Source organism: Aythya marila, assembly GCF_965140915.1.
Source record: "Aythya marila genome assembly, chromosome: 5".
NCBI classification, from domain to species: domain Eukaryota; kingdom Metazoa; phylum Chordata; class Aves; order Anseriformes; family Anatidae; genus Aythya; species Aythya marila.
Window position 1 is genome coordinate 11,731,666 of NC_139046.1, and position 24,567 is coordinate 11,756,232.

The following is a 24,567-nucleotide window of genomic DNA, read 5'->3' on the forward strand; positions in this document are numbered from 1 at the left end:
TTATACATGCTATGTGTGTTTTGATTTTCTGATTTTATTTTTCAGAATAAAACATGGACTGTATTTTTTTTTTATTTCAAACGTGCTTCTTTTTACCTACCCCTTAAGTTTCTGTGAATTCATTCATATTATTTACTGCAGGAAATTTACTTAAAAACAAGTATGGACTGAAAAGTTTGTGCTTTGCTTGTACCACCACCAAGTATTCTTGTGGATTCCAGCCTGAACCCATGCCAGGCAAGTAGAGGAAGCTCCTTAGAGCTGGTGAGAAAATGTCATATCTGCTGTTAAGAAATTGGATGGAACTCTATTATCCCTCTAGTACGTTTTCTAATCACCTGTTACTGATCAGAGCCAGGGCCACATGACATCATCTCACGATCTGGTTCCTACTCATAATGAATTGCTCCTGACTATGTTATACTCAATAAGCTGGCAATCACATTCCCTTCTGCCAGCATCTGCATGATATCACAACCTGAAGCCTTCTTAGCAGTTTCACTTCTTATAGTCCCTGTACAAGAGGGACCTCATTCACTTTCTTCTGTATTTCGATTCACTTGGACTCATTTCATTTGTTTCATTATTTCTCTACTCATTCTTGGATAAGACATAGTATCCTGTAATTTGTAATGGGGCTGATTCCTTTGACAGGTTTGAGGCAGACCTGAATGGAAAAGCTGTTATAGGGTGACCAGCCTACTAGGAGATGGACTGATCCACCTTCAGTATTGAAAATTGCTCTGGAATTCAGCTACTGAGACTTTGTAGTCCAGCCAAGTACATGGCAAGGATAAATTACCCCATCTTGCCTCCCTGCACCTTCTCTTCTCTACTCCCTTACCTGTGTAGATGGCTCTATCTGGGGTGTGTATGTGTGTTAGTGTCACATTCACTGATTAGCAGGTGGTGTGCTTTTCCTTAGTGATATATTTAAGGAGTGCATGGGGATCATTTGTATTTCTGCTCTTCCACAGTAATACAAAAAGTACTATGTTATTCTCGAGATAATGAAGCTGTATTTGCTAATGCAACTTGCAAAACAGTTCTTTAACAGAAATGATTCTCAAAAATATGTCCAAAGTCCTTTTCTCCTAATGGTGTAGATTTCCTCAGAGACCACCCCTAAAAGAGAAATCATTTGGTTTGTCAGTGAGACAGATCTATTAAATAATAAAAGCCACTGGAAATAAACATAATCTATTTTATTGGCATTTCTACACATTGAACTGTAGGGGGAGGTAAGGTCAGATGTTGAATATACAAGGCAAAAATTGACAAAATAATGTACAGCATTTGTTTGGTGTCCACCCAAGGATTTGCAGTGCTGTTAAAATGGTAAAGTACATAGCAAATATTTGATGTGCCAAACCACAGAAGACGGTTGATGATGGTTATAGAGTGGAAGAGACTCAGTAAGTAGTCCCTGTAGTGTATTTATTATACTGTACATTTTGCACATGCTATTTATTATACTGCTAGTAATATGTTTGTAGTTCTTTTTTTTTTTTTTTTTTTTTTTTTTTTTCCCCATAATATATTATCATGAACAAAGACACAGCAGGAGAGTTTTACTTATTGTGAAATAAGAGTTATGCTTCTTGCAGTCTCCTTCCTTGCATAGGAATCAAGTTAAAGTTTTGAGGAAGGAACAATTCAGAAGTATTTTATTTCTATATAGAAAATTGTTCTGGAAATAAAGTTAGATGCAAGAACAATTAAAAAAAAAAAAACAACACACAAAAACACAACAACAAAAATATACACACAAAAACAAACAAAACCAACAATGAGACCCTAAAAGCAAAGAGAATTGAGCTAATTAGGAAGATGGAGAAAGCTGATGTTTTGAACTTCTCCTATTCTCCATTCATTTGCTTCCTTATTTTTCTATTAACTTTCCCACCACCACCATTCATTTATCTATTTATTTTTTGTTTTGCTTTTTCTCCTCCTGACATGTCTGCAGTTCAGTCCTTTGCTTTAACAAAAACTTGCTGTTGCAGCTAGCCAACTCACTTGCCATGAGCAATGCAGCTGTGCCAAATCAGAGCTCAGCATATGCCGGACACCTCTGGATGTGGGAATATGACATCCATGTGGATGTCTAAGCTACATGCAACATCTCTGTGGTGTGAGAACATCTGAGAAAGAGGTTTCCTGGTGGTCTGCCAGTGTGTTTTGCTGTCCAGCTCTGTCAGGTTCTCAGGACCGGAGGTGACATTGCATTTATTTTGTGTGTGATAAAGCAACCTGGAGCAGGGCTCATTGCTTACTGTATAATGCTGACCCTCCATTTTGAAACTGAGAAATCATGAATGTTATATAAGTTTTTCTCCTGTAACCTAGCCTGGATGATTCCTTAGGATCTATTCTGTTTTCACTTGCACTACTAGACCTCAGCAATTTAGCTGATTTCAGTTGTAGAAGAATGTAATTTGTTTTTAATGTTACACTTACAAACAATTTTAAAACAAAAACACACAAAACAAAACAAAACAAATAAACAAAAAAACAGAAAAAAGGAAGAAAGTGCCCAATTTGAATTGCTACAAAGCTATCTATGGTCTAAATGTGGACCACTTTTCAGAACAGAAATTGCCTGCAAGACAGACTTCTGTCCTTCAAATACTTGGGCTGATACTTTAAGCTTGTGAATGTCCTGCTTGAAGGTGGGACTCTCAATTGCTTAATGTTAAACATGTGCTTAAGTGTTTGTCAGACTAAGTGTACAACTTTCTTCTCAAGGCATCTACGATTTACTGTGTGCATTTGCTAGGCGACTTTAAACAATGCACCTTTATTCTGTTTACGGCAGCTATGGATTTATTTCTCTGTGTTTGTGGAAATCCACATTTGGCATTTTCAGGGATGCCTGAGCCAAGCTCAAACCTCAGTGTTTGGATATGGGGTGATGGTAGACACATGTCTTGTCAGTTCCATGGTTTTGTTATTTTTTAAATGTATTTGATTATACGCTGGGCTTATATAATGAAAACAAAGCTTTCATTAGTCTGGTTTGGGAAGGGCTGTGGTTGAAGCCGAGGGGAGAGGAATGACAGAAAAGGATCATGGGGTAGGCAGGGTAGAATGAAGGAAGAAAAACAACCAATGGTGCTACAGCAACTGAGGGGAAAACTGAAGAGAGCATTTGAGAGATGAGTGGTTAAGAGCTGGCTCTCTCCCAGCTCCTTTGGAGAAGTCAAGAAGTGGACTAGTGATCCTGATGTGTTCCTGATTGTGAGCTGCAGGTACCTTTCTGCCTTTTGTGTGAGGCTAGTTAGTGTGAGCAAGGGGCTCTAGGAGCCTGGGAGTTCTGGGGTTTACCACTGTAAAAGTTCCTTGCCTCTCACGCTTGCTGTTACCCAGGTGGTAGAAAGAGGGTACCAGGTGCCTTCCATAGGTGGGCTCCTCTGGATTTTGGGGAGATAAATAAATGGGCACCAGAAGGATCAAACTCAGTGGAAAATAGTGGTCCCCTCAAGACTGTGTTTTAAATTAAATTAAAGTTCATTAGTTCTGATGTAGGGTTTTTATAAGTTGTATAGAATTCAGCATTGTGAGATCTGGTCAACTGAGAAGCAGGGGTGAACAAAGTCTATACATATGTCTCTTTGCTAAGGACATATTTCACCAATCAGAAATAGAAATGCTGTGTAATTAAGATGTCTGTATCTCAGCCAGTCTGAGACAGAATGGTTGTCCAGTCACATCTGTCCTGTGCTCTCCTTACAGGGTCTCTTCACAGGTTAGGAGCAGTAATGAACTTAACGAAAGTGAAGATAATTTATGGTGATACGTGGAGCATGGAAAGTGGGCTGGAGTTTTTGCGAGTCTGAAAAAGCAGAGAACCTAAACTGTGGGGAAAATATCTCTCTCCTAAAGATGAAGGGCTAGATTCTCAATTGATGTACATCTCTGTAACTTGGCATCAGTGAAGCTATGCTGATTTACACCAGCTGAAAAATCTGGAAGGGAACAATGCACTTTTTGTTTAATTTTTATGTGCTCCTTAGACCATCCGTCACATTCAGTTGGAGAGGAATAACATTTGGTAGATGTTTAGTCTTGACTTCTTTTTTTTTTTTCCTGAAATGGGAAGTGAATTAAATGAAGTGAAGACAGAATAAGGCAGTTTTATTATTAAAGCTAACTGAACAGTCTGAAAAAAATTAAAATAAAATTAAAAAAGAATTTGTCAAATAATTTATTTGACATCATGGCAAAATATGGGCAAATGCATTATTTTTTGTAAGAACTAATAAATAAAAATGTAGAGAAGTAGACTGTGGTGGATATGACTAGATTTACAAAGAGCTGGCTGTATAAAACAGTCTGGCTAATCTATCTCTTTCATAGTATATAAGGTCTCTAACTGTTGCACCTTTATCATCTACTGGTGTCAATGAGTGCTGAATATCATCAGAAGAGCTAAGATCAGGGGGTTATCAGTTCTGTTTTAGGTACCAAAGTGGAATTTGAACTGATATCTGTCTTTACCTGCTGAGTTCATTTTTCTGCAGTGGTAGAAATCACATGCTAGTGCTGTTGTGTACCCTTTACAAATGGCTCCTTCTGAATAGAGGGTGGTAGAGTGGTGGCTTGTTCAGAGACAGGAGCACTGTGCCAAAGCATTAGAAATGATTCATGGAATGAGATCTATGCTCACCCAGAAGGAACAAGTGATTGTAAGGGGCTCCTTTCTGTTTTTGCTGAAGATTATTGTCAAAGTTGGAGGGGAAGAACAGGCAACGCCAAACTGCTGGCTCCCTTGTGTGTAGACAAGTGTTAGACTGTAAACAGGGCTGAGGATCTGGCAGACTTTTTATCCATCTCTCCAAAATGTTGGCCCATACATCATCATTGGCACTGAGCAGGAAATGAGTGGTGCCAGCAAAAGCATTGGAGCAGGTCATTTCCCCAGTGGACCAAGGGATTGGATTGAGACTTCGGGAGTTCCCATTTAGGACATGTTCTGCTGCTGGGCAATACACATAACATTACCATTATTACAACTGGACGGTAGGTCACAGTCCAGCCTGTGCAGATTAAAATAAAACAAAACAAAACAACAACAACAAAAAACAGTTTGACAAGGGTGTTGTAGTTCAATGTGGGAAAAATATACCTAAAATATTGTCAAGCCTACTGACCAAGCTGTACAAACTACCCTTGCAGTCATTGGGAAATAGCTATTTGGGAAATGTACTTCTTTCAAAGAAGATCTTGAAATTTCTAAATTATTAAATTTTGCATTTGAAATCAGAAAAGACAGGTGTGTGATATTTTAAACAAGACATGAATTAGAAAACAAAAATGAAACAAAACAAAAAACATTTTGGGATAGACTCAGTGAATTTGCAAACACTCAAGAAGCTAGGTTTACCTCCCAGGCAGCATGGCTAGGACAAATAGCTGGGGAGTGCAAGGAGAAGACCACCTTGCTACACAACAAGGCAGGTGGGGCTGGACTGTGGTGAACCAGCCACCAAGCTGGTGACATCAGGGAAAGCTGATGTTTTGAACTCGTTTGAACTAGTTCAAGTTAACTAACCCAGTGTGAACTGCAGCAGGAGAGGAAATGCACTGGGCACAAACTTAACTCCCTTTTCTTCCGGCATGGAAAAAACAAGGAGATGTGCTGGCAAATCATCTTGTGAAGAAGCTAGGAGAGAAATGATCAGCTCTGGCTTCTGATGGTGGGTGAGCAAGACTTCATTGTGCACTTTTTCTGACCTACAACCCGCATGTGGAATGTGCATAATCTTGTGCAAGTGTGTGGGCAATTTGAAGTTATGCGCTTTACCAGGAGAGGCCATGAGGCTCAGCAGAGAGTGGAGAGTTTCATCACATTACATAGCAGCCCAAGTGAGTAAATATTATGTGGGTTGTGCTGGTACACAGTAGTACACCAAGTGTTGCTTACATGGCTTTAGAGGTGTTCAGTCTGATTCAGTGGCTTTCCAATACATTTAGTGCCAAAGACCTATATAGCAGTATGCTTCTCTTGGACAGATAGGTTTTGAAAACATAAATCCCTGTGTGTGGTTACTGCACAACCAGGATCTGACTCATTGCTTCACAAAGCACTTTTAGTTGCTTTGGAAACATGTTGATATGCACTATACAAACCCAGTAACTATGCTACTCCAGTAACAGTCTACTACCTCAGAGTTGTCAAGAAAGTTTTGCTCTCTGCTATCCACACCATAGACACTAGGAACCTCATGTGACGAATCAAACTGGATCCCATACCTCCAATGACTCTGAATCCACCCACTCAATGTCTCAACTGATAGGGAGCTCTTAAGGGGTGCTAGTAGCATATAGTCCACTACAAAGTATTGCACATTTTAATTTCCATACAGTAGAGGGTAGTAAAATACTCAGAGACTGTTTGCAAGGAAAGAGAACCAAATAGTAGAGCAATTGAGTGGAAAATAAACAAAAATGTCTATTTTTAAACCAAGCTAAATCCATATAATTTTAAGTGGGGAATCTTTTGAGTCCTTGTAAAACAAGTTCCTTAAGTGTTTGACTGATGCTATTTAAATGTGTAATGACTTGGGCTACAAAAAAAAAACCAAATGTATTCTTTGCTTCTCTTTCAGGATGAAAGTATCAAATATTTTAATTGTGTTCTGCATGTTTAGGATGCAAACAAAAGTGTTCATTGTGAACCTGCCAATTAAAGGAGCTTCCAGTAGGAAAAGGAGACGTGCCTGTGGCTTTCTTAGGGTTAGCTAAGGTCAAGTCTACAACTAATGCACAGGTTCTTAAAGAATTTTGGCATCTGAATGCATGAAAATCCCAAGTAATACTTGACTCTTTCTATCAAAAGTTTTGTAGCTGTTTTTCTCTGAAAGCAATGTCTGCAGAACAACAATGAGGCTTTATTTTTTTATTTATTTGTTTTGTTTTGTTTTTACTTAAAAATACATATAATGCTTAAAGAAGCAAAGCACTGTCCGAGATGTTAGTACTAAGAACCTCGTTAAAGGACTGCCCTTGATCTTCAGAGTATGGTACATAACTGATCTAGTCTAACAGTTAGCTTATAAACCATGTAGGAAACCAAAGGAAGCTGATGGAAGCTGAATCATGTGCTTCTAGTTAAGGAATGGTTTAGAACTGTACTGTTTGCAGAGCTTAGAGTTTTGAAGTAACAACTTCATTTCTATGAAGTCATTGTCTGCATATTTCTATAGTACCATTTAACTACACGCAAAATAGTTCAGTAACATCATATTTGCCGGTCCTCTTTAATATCTTCATCAATGATCTGGACGAGGGCATCGAGTGCACCCTCAGTAAGTTCGCCAAGTAAGATGACACCAAGTTAGATGACACCAAGTTAGGTGCATGTGTTGATCTGCTTGAGGGTAGGAAAGCTCTGCAGGAGGATCTGGATAGGCTGCACCTATGGGCTGAGGTCAACTGCATGAAGTTCAACAAGGCCAAGTGCCGGGTCCTGCACCTGGGGCGCAATAACCCCAAGCAGAGCTACAGGCTGGGAGAGGAATGGTTGGAGAGCTGCCAGGCAGAGAAGGACCTGGGAGCGATGGTGGATAGTCAGCTGAATATGAGCCAGCAGTGTGCTCAGGTGGCCAAGAAGGCCAACGGCATCCTGGCTTGTATCAGGAACAGGGTGACCAGCAGGGCTAGGGAGGTGTTAGTCCCCCTGTACTCAGCTCTGGTGAGGCCGCACCTCAAGTACTGTGTTCAGTTTTGGGCCCCTCAGTACAAGAAGGACATGGAGGTGCTTGAGCGGGTGCAGAGAAGGGCGACGAAGCTGGTGAGGGGCCTGGAGAACAAGTCCTACGAGGAGCGGCTGAGGGAGCTGGGCTTGTTCAGCCTGGAGAAGAGGAGGCTCAGGGGCGACCTTATCGCTCTTTATAGGTACCTCAAGGGAGGCTGTAGTGAGGTGGGGGTTGGCCTGTTCTCCCACGTGCCTTGTGACAGGACGAGGGGGAATGGGCTTAAGTTGAGCCAGGGGAGTTTTAGGTTGGATGTTAGGAAGAACTTCTTTACTGAAAGGGTTGTGAGGCATTGGAACAGGCTGCCCAGGGAAGTGGTGGAGTCACCATCCCTGGAAGTCTTCAAAAGACGTTTAGGTGTAGAGCTTAGTGATATGGTTTAGTGGGGACTGTTAGCGTTAGGTCAGAGGTTGGACTTGATGATCTTGGGGTCTCTTCCAACCTAGAAATTCTGTGATTCTGTGATTCTGTGATATTTCTCTTCCAAGCACTATTTATTTATTTATTTATTTATTTATTTATTTATTTATTTATTTTAGGATTTCACAGAAGTCTATAACCTGTGGAATTGATTTCCAGTCATGTTCTTCTACCAGCTGAGCCTGATAAGACCTAAATCCCAGCTCACTTATACCAGAATCGGAATTACGAACAGACAAGGCATGCTGGCACAATGATCTGTGAAGAGCTGAGAATCTGAACCAGTGTTACCTACTGCAGAAGAAAAGCTTTATTTAAATTCATATATGAAATGGAAGATATTTAATTTACATTTATGTAAAGGTTCTAAATTGGTTTATCTAAATTGCATATTTCTATCTCAGGTGATGGCACTTCATAGGAAATTCACCTTTGGGTGTGTATATACTGAGTTTGTGCTACTTAATTCTTTGCATTTTATTGGTAACTATTACTAAAGATTCAGAAGAAAATTTTTAAAAAAGATAAAACAAACAACAAAACAACAACAACCTGTAAGCCAAATCTAATTTATTTTCAAGAATCTCCAGTTATCACTCACATATCCTTGCCAAACATGTCATTTCTCTTAGCAACAGTACACATGTTTTTAACAAGTATTTTAACCTGTGAAAGTCACAGAGCACATTTCTGAATTGCAAAGTTATGTTCAGATATCACAGGGTTGATAATGATAAATTGCTTCCCCTTCTTACAAGGTCATGGAAGCTATTCTTGCAGGGTACACTCAGTGTTTCAGCGCAGGTGGTTTGAATGAATTTTTGTCTTTCCAGTGGAATCTGGCTTTACTTTATTGTAGTGTTATGTCATTGTGTGTGTGGAACAGTGCACACACAGTTGGTGAAAAATGTTATTTCTACAGAGAAAGATTCTTTTGCAAAGATAAGAGTAGTGTAATACATTTTTTTTTTTTTTGGTAATTCATCTGCATTTTAAAGTTAAATTGTCATCTGACGTAGGTTGGAGTAATTGTTAGATGGCAACTTGGTAGAGATACAACTAGATGTTTCCAAAATTCTCCTTTCAGTTTTGCTTGCACATAATGGGTAATGCAGTTTTTAGTGCTGTTTAAAACCCCTTTTAAAACAGGTCTTTCTGGGTTGCCAAATGTTAGCAGTGGAGATACAGACAAAGTAAAAGACTGACCAGTATTTTACAGCCACATTGGCGGTTGTTTCTGTCATCACTTTGGGATGTGTAAGGCTGAATGATGTGGCAACATAGCTGACTTTGATTGTATGTCTGCCAGAACCACAAATCTGTTGCTGTATGGAATGTACCTTTTTTCTATTTAATAAGTGAAGGCAGAAACAATACATGGAGGTTCTCACATCTCTTCTATCTCTCATTCCCATCTTTGGATTGCCTGCTAAGTGCTCCAAGTTCAAACTAACCTCTGAATTTGATATACAGGATCCTGCTATCTCATTCATGTCTTTGTAAGGCACATTAATACTTAGCAATATCATTAAAAAATCCTCTTTACTCCCAACATGTAGTTAACCAAGTAGGTCAGACAGACCTGCAATGAAATCACATTGCCAGTGTCCTCTTTTAAGCTTTCTACAGCATCTTGTTTCCTCCAAGGCTATCTTTTATACAGTGAGTTTCATAGGGCAAACCTTATTTATGGCTTGTTTAGTGCTAAACGCTATTTTGGTGTTTAAAAGATTCATCATAAACATAGTCCAATGTACTTATAAAAACAGCTTTGCCTGACCCAGTGCCTTAATAGTGTTGTTTAACTTCCCTTTAATCTTTCGGAAGAAACATTTTAATAGCCACTGCAGTGTAATTCACCAGTTCTTGAACTTTATTCTGGAGTACTGATTTCCAAATAGTGGGTTTGGATTAGAATTTGCAAACAAGGTTTGAAAAGCTCATCTAAAATTGAGATTCTTGCCCAGTCATCAGGAACGGAAGACGGAATGCACAGTTTGCTTTCTGGTAGAGCTTTTGGGTATAGGTAACCTTATGGTTAGATCTGGATTTAAAAAAAAAAAAAAAAAGCCTTGAGAACCTCTTCTGTTAGAACCTCAGATCCACATAACTGGCAAGAATAAGAATGCTGATATAATTGGGGAATAATATCTTTTATTTTCCTGTAGGGATTGGTAGAAGATAGGGTTAGGCTTTTGGAAAGGAGGGCTGTATCAAGTCTGATTTACTGCTGGATTTGTAAGGGTTTGGGAGAAGGCTGGCAAAGTCATAAGCAAATATTTTATTTTCAGTATTCCTGGACAAATTTTCCATTTAAGGAAGGTTTGGGATAAGGCTAGGGAACTGGAAAAAAACATATCTATAATAGCTTTTTGTGGGGTCTTCAGAGGTAGAAGTATTATGGTGTAGGCAGGAGCATATGCTTCATATTAGGTATTCCAATACAGTTTCATCCTCTGTCTACAGTACATGTTAATTTTAGGGCTAGGGATAGAATCATGCTTTCAGAAAAGAAGGTAGAAAGCCTTTTTATTCTTGCATTCTGCCAGACTGGCAGAGATAGGATTTAAGTTTGCATAATCAGGAACAAATACTTTATATTAAGATTTACCATGAAGATTGGTCACTTTGAATTAATAAATTTTAGGCTTAGGTTTAGGCTGGCATTATGGCCCAAAAGAGGGAGGCTGTATCCGTCAAACTCACAGTTTGATTGTTTAGGACCAACAGAGCTAAGAAATAAGGTTGGTTGTTAATGACTCAATCAGTTTTTCTTCATGAATCAGTCCCTTGGCTGCATTTCAGTTTTTGCTTAAAAACGGGAGCAGAGTTAAGAAGAAAAGGCTTCCTGAGCCCAGCTTGTCACTGAATCTGGAATGGCTTCAGGGATAGGAAGCAGGTTAGTGTCATAAAAGGTAAAGGACGTTATTCTGATTTCTTATGAAAACAAACTGTGTGGATTTGGGAGGGGCAGAGATTGAGAAAGACTATTGGTGATGATACAACTAGTGCCTTTAATGTGTTTTAGCTGCAAGAATTAGTTCACTGCCCATTTATTAAGTAGCAAGATGGCTGGAGTTTATCTCAAGTTTGAGGTAGGAAAAGGCTTGACCTGAAATCTTAGGACAAGGGATGATGTCAGTGACTGATGTTTCAAGTTCACATTTTCCTGTAGGGATTAGTCCTACAATTACATTTCAGGCTAGATTAGAATTGACTTTTGAGTGCAGAAAATAAGGCTTGAAGAAGCCTGTGTCCTGTTGGATTCCACGTGATCATTAAGGATAAGAAAAGCCTATTTCACCAAATCCCATTAATTTGTCTTAGGTTTTGCTCTAGCTATTGGTTACCCAGCTATAATCATAACTTTGTAATTGTGTAAGGACTCAGGAATGCAAAGCTTGTTGTTTCCAGGATGCTATTAGATTCCATATAGCTAGTTTTGGTAGAAACACTTACAGAATAAATTGACAGTAAAGAACAGCAGTATATGGTGTTCACCCAAGGATTCTAGAGAAAGGAGATAAATTACTGTTTTATGTAAAATCATTAGAAACTTTTTGGAACAATCAGTGGAAACAGGGATGAATATTGCATGTTGGCAGTGAATCAACATGGATTTGTAAAGTGAGATCATGCCTCACAAATCTAGTACCATCCTTCAGAGAAGCCAGAAAACTTGTGGATAAGGAAATTATGGTTGATATAACCTACTTGGTTTGTGATTTACTGAAAGCTTTTTAAGAAAACTAAGATTTAGCAAAAATTTGCTAAATATCAGGCTGCAATCAAACATAGATACTCAGGACATAGGCTAGTCATTCAATATTTATTGGAAATTTTGTGTTGCAAGAATATTGCTCATCAGAATTAATCTGGAGACAAAGGGGAGAGTATTCAATGTGTCAGCACCAGAAATATCTATCTGTATCATAAACAAAATCCTGCTGGCTATTCTTGGTAATCTACCTCCAGTAAAATACCCAGTAAGACTCTTAACTCTGTTTTTCCTCTTCCATGAAAGGTATAGCTGTAGGGGTACCACTTCATACAGGTAAGAAAATGTTCAGTGCATCATGGTTCCCGTCTTCATTATACCATGGCCAATTTAACTTGATCCAGACCTCTACCTCTACTTGTGGAAGACAGCTTCATCTGTGGTCCAGAAATAATCAGAGTCTGAATCTTGGAAAGCCACAAGACTGAGGTCAAAAGTAGAAAAAAGAATCTGAGCATCTTATTGGTCCACTGAATCCCAAACTGTATTCACTGTCACCTTTTTGCTTCTGATAACTTTGATATTTCTTTAGTGTCTGTGGCCACTGGCAAAATACAAAGACATTGTATCTTCTACCACATGCTCTTTCAAGCAAATAAAAATTATCTTTGCACTAGTATTTCTTTCTTGAAAATGAGACCTTCAAATTATAATGTCTGTTGGCTTTTCTAATATCAGAAGTTTGCGGGAGAAAATACTTTGGAGACATGATGATTATTACTTGCTTTGAGGGAACTGTTGTAGGTGTGGAAGACAGGAGAGCACAAAACTCGTGTTAAAAATGGCTCCTTTTACTTATCAGATTCAGCTTCTTAATTCATATTCCTGACAATGAGTTGCCTGGGTCTCCATTCTCTCACAGGCAATTTCTGTAGTCTGGATACATGTAGCTCTGTAGCAGTATTTTGCAAAAGGAGTAGAAATTGGTGATAGTGTTAGATGTCCTTGGATACCCTGTGATTTGCAGCAGCATCAGGAGAGATTGTTATTTGGTATCAAACAGTAACTCACTATAGAATTTTCTAAACTTGAGTTGGCTTTTCACCATGTCCCAGAACCAACCTGACATTTCACAATAGAGGAATCAAATGTCTTTTGGCAGCTGCTGATGTCATAGTTGCTTAGAGCCTGATCTCAGAATTTGGCAACCAAGAGCCACTTTATCTGTACGCAGCTGTGTAAAACAGAGAACAGAAAATCTGGGTGTCAGCAGTGCTGTGAGCTTCATATGGTGTTCAACAGAAGGCAGAATTGTTATTACTAGTTTTAAATTGTGAATACATATTTTTGGTTTTGTCAATACATGAAGCTAATGACAGCCTGTCTTGAGAAGTGTACAGCATATCACTCAAAATAGATTTTATTTCAATGAAAGAACCTGGACAGAAGTGTTGCACTTTGCTTTACACTGTTCTGCCATGGCTGATGTGTTTGCCATCCTGAGGAGAGGGCAACTCTTGTCTTCTTTTAGGATATTAGCCAGAGTTGCACTGAGAAGCAAAACAATTGATCTCTGCAGAGTGGAAACACCACATCTAATGTTTAATCTGTTCTGAGGAACTGTGGAAATTCTTTAGAAGAAAATATTCTGCATAACATGCAAGATTTCTAATCTGCCAAACCTCTGAGGCTATTGGGCTAAAACTGGGGTTTCTTTTAACGGTTTATGATCTGGCCAATCTGGTCTGCTTGTAATACGCAATAGTTATCACTTGTGGGCCTTGGCCAGTATCATAAATCAATTGAATGATAGTTAAGTAATATTTGAACATCAGTTAAGCCGTGAGTGAATTAGGGGTTTCTATTCACATGATGGTCTTCTGTCACAGATGGTTATGTGGGGAAAACAGCACAGTTCATTTTCATGTCTTTTCCTATATTCTTGTACCTCTAGAAAAGTAAAGTTAATTGACTTCTGCTTCCTATCTGTAGTATCACTTCCTATGAGTAGTGTCTTAAAACATGAAGAGATGAGTCAAGAATAAAGTAAAAAGTCAGGAATAATTATTATTTTTTTTTTTATAAACAGTATATTAATAAACAGGAATTGATGCAAGATTAAAACATCAAATCAAGAAAGAAGCAGAGGAAGTTTAAGATTTTTGAGATGCAACTCTTATTATCTTTAGTCTGAACTGTGTGATATGTGTTGTTGTCTTTAAAATCCTGTCTTTTGGGATTTTATAGGATAATATAAGGACCACAATAATATAAGGACCATACTTTTAGAATCATCTTTCTGACTACAACAGCTGCATAACAACATTTGAAAACATGATCTTTAAAGGGTAGAGTATGAAAAAAAATAAATAAAGAAAATAATAGTTTGAGCACAGTCTGCTAGTTTTGCCAAACTTTCAGTTTCCAAATTAGACTTCTTGTCTGTGTCCTTCAAATGATATTTCTCCCAGAAATTGGAGTGGTATGGTTGGACCATGGAGTTTGCATCAATAAAAGTGAAGCTCTGTTCCAACCAGTTCCTAGTTGAAACTGGAACTGAGTGAAGCTGCAAAGCCTTCTTCTATTGCAAGGATTACTGTAACTTTTGCACATCTCACACAGCATTATCTACATTCAGAACTGGAGCTTGTCTCTGGCAAGAGTTGTGCTTCCCTAATTATTTCTGACATGCCCGTTCTCAGCTGTGAAGCATTTCTTGGTATCAGCTACTGAAAGGACTGTGGTCCCTTTTAAGTAAAATTTTATTGTCTCTGCTACCAAATCTGACAGGTATTATCACTTATTTCATGGGCTTATTATCCACAGTTTACTTTGGCCTATTGGTCTTCAAACAGGGTTTTTTTTGTACCTCATCAGCACCTGGTCTTGCTACTCCATTGATGTAGCTGGCATGAAAATGCATCTGGCTCTGCCATCTGGCTTGATTTGAACTGATTACTGATTTAATAGAGTAACAGTAAATATGTCAGATGAGTTTCTGTCTGCCTTTTTCTGTAATAAATATACAGAAAGTTTCTATGCATCTGCTATTTCACACTGCAGATTGCTTTCCCTTCAGTAGAGGTCTTTACAGATAGTCTCAGAAACAGCAAGAGTTGTTGCCTGTGTTTTTCCTTGCATATCAGTGGTATATGAAGATACTCTTTCCTCTGTTACTGTCACTGCTGTGTATAGGCTGGCACTTAATTTTTCTGTCAAATTGCTGTCTGTAGCACATGCATTAGATGGCAACTACAATACATGACATCTGCATTCTTCATACTATTTGCATAGGCTGGAGTTTATGCACTTGTTCTGCACCAATCCATTATTCTTATGTTCCTTTCAATGCTCACTATAGCTGTTTTTTTTCAGTGAGTGACATTTCTCTAAGGTTAGGTTTTACAAATGTAAAAAAGATTTTGTTTTTGCCTTTTCTAAGATTACATGTGGGTGTCAGTAGTGTGAGCTGTGCAACATAAACATTTTTTTGCCCTGCTATTAAATACAAATATTTACTCAGGTAAAGGCAAAACATAACATTTTTGTTTCTACTGTTCTTTCTGGGCTCATTAAATATTTTCATGATGGGCTCCAATATTTAAGGCATTGTTCCAAGAATAGTGCCATGATGATCTGATGATCTTCCCCCTCTTCCCCCTCCCCCAAGAGTAGTGCCCTGCTAATCTTCCCCCCCCCAAAAAAAAACAAACAACAAACAACCAAACAAAAAAACCCACACCAACAAACAAAACAAAAACATGTTATAACAATGATTTTTGTCATCTTCCAATATAAATTCTGTATGGAGCCTCCATTCTTGCTTCCACAATTTTAATGCCTGCCCAAGGATTTTATCTGAAAATTCACCATTCCTGATGGCTGGCATCACTCCATGCTGATGATTTCCTTTGTTTCTTGCCCATGTTTCTTTGTTTCTTTGTAAATCATATTCTCTTTGTTATTGTGGGTCTCACAAGATTAACCTCTGTAGGCATCTTCCATATGTCACATGCTGAGTAGAAACATAAGAAAACACCAGATTTCTTAATTAAAATAGTTCTAGATTTATAAAACTGGAACAGAACTTCTGCCTTGACAATTCAGTGTCTGCAGATGGTAAAGACTACGTTTCAGGGCCTTTGATGCTATTAACCTTTTGCTGCCCCAGACTACGCCTTCAAGTGCAGCTTTCGTAGCTGTGGGAGCCGCTGCCAAGATGGCTCTTCACAAAAGCCAGAGCAAGCATCAGTGGAGGTGGATGAACTCTTCTGAGGAGCTGCATCTGCTCCAGGAAGGTACCCTTTGAATATATAGACTGCACTGGGTGGTGGAGTTTCAACTGTGAGGAGCTGTGAGGCTGTGAGGATTGGGGAATGTGGGGGTGAATCCCACTGACAAGAACGGAGAGGGTGTCTTCCACTTTGTAAGTCAAGGCTTAATTTTGAAGTAGACTCTCAACAACAAGTTAGGGAAGAACTTTCCTTGGGAATAGATTTGCCTATAAATGCTTTTAAACTACTTTGCTGAGACCAAACTGGCAGTAATTTGTTGCTCAGCAGGTGAAGGGAAATGCTGTTACAAAAGTCTTTGCTCTGGGAGAAGACGGACTCAGGTGCTAGACTGCTGCATTATTTTGATTTATTATTATTATTATTATTATTTTCATTCTTTCTAACTTTAGGTGATTAGTTGGTATCTGGGGGAAGTGCTTTTGCAAAAGGATGAGGAAATATAATTGTTCTTTGTTGCAATTCTGTCTATGTACAAGGAATATTTACGGACTGCCATTTCCCTTGAATACTATAAGAAGTAAACATGGGAGACTCATTGTTTTAGTACTCTCCTTGGACAATGATCTACTATAACCACCTCTTTTTTTTTGCTTAATTTCTTTCTTAAAATCACCTTACCTGCTCTCTAGTTGTCTCTGGGATTTTTCTGCCACCTGATCTATGTGTGCGTGTGTTTTTTCCTGTTCTCCACTGAACAGTGATCATTGCCTTGAATTTGCTCTTAATCCCCAAGGAAAATTGCAATGGTTAGTTCTTTTTCTAGGCATCTGTTTTGGGTGCTGACTTTTAGTGTTTCATCTGTTCCATGGAAGTGTTGTAATCAGTTTTACATTTAGCCTACTACTTTATATTTGACAAAATGTGACTCCTAAGTTCAACATTACTATCAGATAGCTTTGCTGTCCCTATTTGTAGATGCTAGTGTTTACTGTATGTTATCAATCTGAAGTTCTCCTTTTCCCCACATAATGTTTTGTGTGTTTTGTACACAGACTCCACGTTTCAGAATAGAAAAGAATTCACACAAGCTCACGCAAAGAAGATATTTAGTTTTCCCAGGTTTCTGGGTGGGTTGCTTAAGCAAATCATATCTATTAGTTTTAAGAAGACCCCTCAGATATTTGAACCTGACCATTTTTCCTGCCAGCAACACCTGGCAAGAGAATTAACTAAGTTAAATTGCAGAAATATTTAAGATCTATTTTAGCTAAAGCCTTTTCGTAAGATGTTTGTGTGCCAAATTATATCTGGAGTAAACTTCTACAGGCAAATGCTAAATCCAGAGCAAGGGGTACAGAAAGAAGTGTAAAGGGAAATAAAATAGAAAGACAGACCCTTAGCAATAATGAAAATTGTTACAAAGAACTTTATGGTATTAACTTAGATAATTGCCAGAGTTGTAAAATCCAGATTTTTCAGTCTGCAACGCTCCTGGGAGGCGGTGGAGTTGAAGAAAATCAAAAGTAATGGTTCATATATAATTCAGAATTTTATTTCTTTTCACCATTCTCAAAAGAGTAAACGTGACCTACTTTCTATATGGTGTAGTTTAGTGGGAAATTCCCCCAACTCCCCGTGTTAGCTTGCTTGTTCCTTTCTTAAGCAGGTGCTAACTCCCATCTCTGCTTTACTGCTGCTGGCATACTATGTGCTAAATGTATTGTGACATTCTTTCCTCTCAGTTTACAGAGAAGATGGTTGTGCTCTTTCCCAGATTCCAGTTTTGTTAAGCTTCTGGGATTAATGTAGGATCAAAATTAATTTTCTGCATGTTAGCTGTCAACCACAGTGAAGTAATTAAATAACAAGCTTTCCTCTAAGAGTTGTGCTTTTATTATTGCAATCATTACTTGTAATGATGGTTTAGAAATGGAAAAATATATGCAAAAGCACCTGTATAAAAGCTCACCACTTCTTGTTTATTTGTCAAAATGCATGTTTGGAATAAAATAGGAAAATTACATTAGAAATCATAGAATCATAAATGGTTTGGGTTTGAAGTGACATTAAGGATAATCTAATTCCAACCCCCCTGTCATGGGCAGAGACACCTCCTATTAGACCAAGTCGCTCTGGCCTTAACCTGGCCTTAAACACCTCCAGGGATGGGGCATCCCCAGCTTCTCTGGGCAATCTGTTCCAGTGCCTCACCACCTCATAGATTAGATATATGAAAGCAATTCTTTACTAAATCTACCCTCTTTTAGATTAAGGCCAATATCCCTTATCCTGCCTCTACATCTGTGACTAATTTTTAATCCCTGTCTTTTCTGTAGCCCCTCTTCATATATGTTAAGGGCACCATAAGGTCTCCCCAGAGCCTTCTCTTCTCTGGGCTAAACAGTCTCAACTCTCTCAGCTTTTCTTCATAGGATAGGTGCTCCAGCTAGAGAGCTGGATCATGGCCCTCCTCTGGACATGTTCTAGCAGGAGCTGGGTGCAGGACCTTGCATTTGGTCTTGTTGAATTTCATGAGGTTCACATGGACCCACCTCTCAAGACCTTGAAGGTCCCTCTCAATGACATCCCTTTCCTCCACTGTGTTGACTTCATTACCCTGTTTGGTGTCATCTGCAAACTTGCTGAGGGTCAATGAACCTGAAACTCTAAGATGAGCCAGTACCAGCTCCATTGTAAGGCTGATTTTGAGCTGGAAGGATTTCAGTCCTGAAGACTTGTTCCAACCCATCTTTACCACAAACAGGGAACAATCTAAAAAATCTGAGAGAGGAAAATAAGGAAATTGGACCTAAGGTTTCAAGTCAAGCTTGTTTCCTTATACTTTACGTTGCTACAGAAGTATGTTAGAGAGAGGATGGAATGAAACATGGCTTTGTTTCTGCCCCCTCAGAAGAGCCAATATTTAGTATGGTGGATCTAGACTTATAGAGAGGAGAAGGGAAGAAATTAAATGAGTTCTGCTGTCAGTGTATTAAGCTCATTCACACCTGTGGAGATTCTTCAAATTTTTCAATTATTTTCCCAGTATATTATTCCATCATAAATGGAGAGAGAATAGGAACATGTTAGCCCTCTTTTTCTCAAATACATATTGAGTGGACCTAAAGGAGATGATGGAATATATGGTTGAGAGTGTTCTACTTACTTTTCCTAAGAAGAGTCAGGACACAATTTGATTGTCAGATGTATGCAACAAGCAAAATGAAATCATATTTCTCCAGTAAATGAAATGTATCCTTTTAGAACTGTTTGCATGGAATGATTTGAAAAATAAGCATGGTTCTCTTTAGCCATAGTTTATTGTTCATTTATTTGAAGTAAGCAGTTTCTTTCAGCTGCAGACATTAGACCAGTGAGCAAGAAGGCTTGTTCATATATTTTTGTTTTACTTTTATGATCCAAGTGTTAGGAGCTGGGAATTTGGATCCAAAAGGGATGAATTTACGTATGCAGGACACGTTGTTCAAGGAGCTAATACTTACAGTAAACAGAGGTTGCTTAACTGTTGAGTAATGCTACAATAGTTATTTCCAATATTTTGCAAGAAACAATGTTCATGCAATGTTTTACCACTAGCAATTTGCTGGTGGTTTTAATTCCATGCCAAACAAATCTCTAAGGGCTGCAATTTCAAAAACATGGAGTATCACACGTTGGGAACTACACTCTCTTTCTACTTTTGTAAGGTAAGCCATATATGGAAGAGATACAGCTTCTTTTCTTCTCTTAAAGTTACTTTAATATCTAAATGGTGTAAAAATATCCTTGTGACATCACGTATAATCAATTCCATGCATTGAAAGGAGATAAGGGTGCATTCAACTTATATTACAGGTAATTCTGCTTTAAAAAAGTCTTTCTATCAAGAATATAACAGATCACTTCAAGACAGATATAGTCTGAAGGGGCCATATTTACCTTCTGTTTTATCAATGTTCAGGTGTTTACATTATAATGAGTTCAAATCTAGCGGTACAAAAAATCTATACCATATTAGGAAGTACTTTTTGTCTGAATTCTTTGTACAATATATTTCATTTATTGTGATGAAGATAAGAGTGGAAACAAGTTTAAAGTGCTTGCAAACAAATTATTTTTAAAGCACCCATGGATCTCTCTCTCTCCAGATCCTATTAAAATTCATAATGTTCCCCTATTTAGTGTACTTCACTGTAGCTATACATTATTGCTAGAAGTTTTCTTTTGTCTGGTAATAGGTTGCCATAGTCTAGTGGAGCTCAGATTTAGTAACCACTCTTACTAAATAAATTTCTTCCCTTTGAGATAAACACATGTTCTTATTTTACAGATGAAGGACTAAGGGATAAAGAGGACAGATGATCTTTAAAACATCTTCTTGTGATCATCTAAGTGGCAGAAGGAAGCTGGAGATTTTAACTCTTATGCTTTTCCTTTCTCTACTCTTGTGCCATTTATAAAGGTATGCACACCTATATATAAATACACACAGATTTAGATGTCTGTATTGAAGGGAGATACAAACTTGAAACAGATTTAATTAAACTCTACTGTTCATTAATCAGAGTTTTGAGTCCAGAATACTGGAGACTAAGCATGAATATTTTGAGGAGAAAATAGTTTTCCAGTTTTTCTGCCACCAGTTTCATATGTTTCTTTACTGTTGCAATCCTATCATTGCCACTTTCTTTAAAAATCATGTAAGATCATTTTGGCCTGAAGTAAGAAAATTCATGTGTATTTATTTATGTGGTGTAATGCTGTGCATATTGAAATACATACATAATTATTTTCCTAAACACATCTACACTACATTGTATTAACTGTCAGCAGTTTTTATGCAGTTCTAAACAGATTGGTCTTTGGTTACTTCACTTTGTTAAGGCAGTCTGATGAAAACTTTAGGTGGCCCTTGGGAAGGGTTGCTTCCAATTTGAACTTGTAGTTTAAGGTATGAGGTACATCAATTTGGTTATTATTTTTTATAATATAATTTATATTTATAATTAATTTTTTATCAAGCTCACCTCAAATTAGCATTCACTTGTGAAAGTAATTATATTAGTAGGTCTTTTCCTCATTTCCTTTCTCTATTATTTAGTCTTAAATTCCTTGATAAGTAGTAGCAGAGCTGGTATCAAAAAGTGTGGCTACATCCGTGCATTTAAGCACACAAAAATCCCACCAACCAACCAACTAACCAACCAACCCAAAACAACTATTTAGGTATTTCTCCCCCTAGAGTCTGCTTTGCAGACAATATCTGTCTTCAAAATACAATATGTCTAATGTTCCTTGGTGAAACATACACAGGAGAAGACTGGCTTTTCATTGAGATATCAAGGTACATGGCGGGGTACATGAAAAAAATACTGAGAACAGTTTGCCAGGCTCCTTTTCCATAGGATGCTGGTTAGCATAAAGGTAAGTATACAGTGCTCACAGTAGAGTGGACTATCCGTTCTTAGTTGTGAAAAATGGTCTGACATCTTGTCTTTGGTATGAGGCTAAATAGGAAGAAAAGGAAAATACAAAATAAAAGAGCAGAAATTAGTGTTAGAAGGAAGAGGGTTAGAGGCACGAAGAGGAGCCAGGTTGAGAGGAGGAGGTGGTGGTGCAGAAGTGAAAATAATACTTCACTAAAGATAGTATATGAAGATGAATGGAGTGAATTGAGCAAACTGGACAGAACACTGATAAAACTGGAAACTAATTCCACTACTGTGGAATTAAATAACATGCTAAGAATGAGGAAATCCACAGGAGAAAGCAGATAAAAGAAAGGTTGCAACAGGGGTGCATGTCCCTGAGGAAATGCTTTTCATGCTGATTTATGCACATTTTCTCTGGTGTGTTTCACTGTTTATTGCTCTTCAGAACTAATAACTTTTTGATGGTTGGAAGTCATAATATTTTGTTCCATGAAGAAAAATTTGCTTACGGGATTTCATGGACCTATTCTGTGTAACATTATTTATCTTTAACCAGTTCTTCTTACGGCCCTTAAGACCTGAGTATCGCTGGTTTATACAGCACCTCCTAAAGGAACACTCAGCATGAACAAGCTATAAAACTGTACTACAGAGTTTGCCAACCCCTCAACTTAGTTTTGAACACTTTGGTTTTAGGATGAGAAGAGTATACTCCATTATTTAGGACTAACTGGAACATCCGTCTTCACAGTTTTGTTTGTTTGTTTGTTTGTTTTTGTAGAAAGGAACATTTGTTTCAGATATGAAATGAAAGGATAATCATTGAGAGTCATCTATGGGCTCCTTTAATATACAGGAGCATGAGTTAACTCAAGGAGCACTCACAGAGCATTGCATTGAAACTTCATGTCAGGGAAATTTCCAAAGCAATGCTTGTAGATTATTTGGAAGTGAGAAAGCAGAAACCATTCCAACTAAAAATCATTGTCTTCTCTCCAGCAAATATTATGAATAGTTCTGGTGATACTGCATTCCTAGACACCATGAAGAGTAACAAGTGTCCATATTTGCATTTCTAAACATTTAAGGACACTTAACACTTCTCATTCTAGAAGAAGGGAGGTGCATGCAATGAAGCCGTTTCAATATCCACTTTGGAGCTACACCCATATTCACCAGTAAACTGGGCTTCGACCAGGACAGCTGTGACTATGTAAATAGAAAAGCTGGACAGGAAAGAGAAAAAAAATACAGAGCAGAAATATAAATGACAGGTGAAAATTTGCAAAGATGTTTATCTCCAATAGGAGTTGCTAGGAAGTGATGTGTTAGATTTAATTGCCTATAAGTTGGTTAAAATTCAATTCTGGATAGAGAGGATACATCTAAATACACTGATGTATGATGACAAAACAAATTTACTTGGCATATATACAATGATTAGTGGTAAAATTACTCTTAAAACAGCTGGTCATCTGGTTTTCCTGGGTTGTATGTAAAGTTTTTAAAAAAAGTCTAAAATTTCACCATTTTGCTCTTGAAAATGGATGACCTTCTCTTTTCATTTTCTGAAGGTGAGTGTATGTGAATGAGATAAGCTGGAATATCATCTTGCAATATGTCATCTACGGCATGGTGATTTCCCATATGCAGTCTGTTTCCCAGCAGTAAATGCAAACTGAATGGAAAGAAACTTCTCCTTGATGGAAAGTACCTTGCATTTACAGCAGGAGTATTCGATATGCTATAAGATCTCTGCTGTGTTTTACTCCTTACTCTCTGGAATACTGTAAGAGGGGAGAAAATATGAACAGTCTTGAAATTTAGAGACAATTATCCTTCCCAAGTTTTGCATGGTTCTCAGGATGGTGAGTAATGGGTTGCTTTTCTGCACAGCAGCACAGCTGTACAGCTACTGGATTTGCTTCAACAAAACATCAACTTCTCAGAGAAAATTGGCTTCAGGGAGATAACAGATGTACAAAAGAAAATTGGGAAAGGATAATTCTTAACATCTTTGTATTTTGTTTACTAGACACTTTTAAAGGGAGAAAAAGCCTAAATGTTATGGCAAGTTGCTATTTTTGCCCTTATAAACTAATTTTATAACCATTTGCTCATATTATTGCAGCACCACAGATAAGAGTGCTGTTGTTGCAGCTTTGCTAGATCACATACAACCTTTCTCTTCCAAGCACTTGTGTCTTTGGTACTATTTAAATGGCAAGAAAAGCTGGCAAGCATCTATGGCTTCACTGCTTGTTCTTCTGAAGAATGAGAAAAACTCTGGTTAACTCTTCTCTTTGGTCTATTGTTTTTATTTGTTTGTTTGTTTTGTTTTGTTTTGTTTTGTTTTTCAGTGACAATTGCAGACATTTTGCTAGAGAGAATTATGCTTCAGTCTCTCTCTGAATTTTATTTCTGTTTGATAACAAAACACTCCTTTTGTGTTTTGTGTTTGTTGCATTATGCTAGCATTCATGGACACTAATTCCCAAACACGGGCTTGTTATTCCTGCTTGGGGATGCAATCACAGAAATATAAAAGACAGAGGAGTTATGAGTTTTGACACAATTCCAGAAATGTTAGAAAATGAGAGGTCATGATGCCCCTTCAAGTGAGGTGGTGAGTGGAAATGTTTGGGACCTACTGTTCCAGGAAACCTGTTGTTCTCATCAGACGAGCTGTTTGTGGGCACCATATAAACACATAACAAAAAGCTGACTCCTGTCCTGGAAAGCTTGTTGTCTAATTTGCAACTTCTTTTAGCAGCAACTGTCCACAATAAATCTCAAAAGGTTGCTTTCTGTCAACAATTCATCTGGGCTTTCACTGAGGCAAACGTGGAACACCAGCAACACTGAAGTCTGCCTCTGACCTAAACATACTATTGCATGCTTGCTGCAGAAATAGCTACAATAGCCCTACATACTGTCTCTGACAGTGTCGTTAAAGTCTATGCCTACAGAGGTATGTGAAGGTGGGGAAGGAGGCAGTTATACTT

The 24,567-nt window shown here is 38.0% G+C and overlaps 1 long non-coding RNA gene across 1 annotated transcript in view; it reads left to right on the forward strand.

Annotated features, from left to right (window-relative positions):
• The window catches only part of LOC309879010, a 28,914-nt gene extending 8,328 nt beyond the window's left edge, over positions 1–20,586 (forward strand). The window contains exon 3 of the long non-coding RNA XR_014317642.1: positions 20,461–20,586. This is a non-coding gene — a long non-coding RNA (uncharacterized lncRNA). The remainder of the gene's footprint in view (positions 1–20,460) is intronic.
• Positions 20,587–24,567: the final 3,981 nt, after the last annotated feature.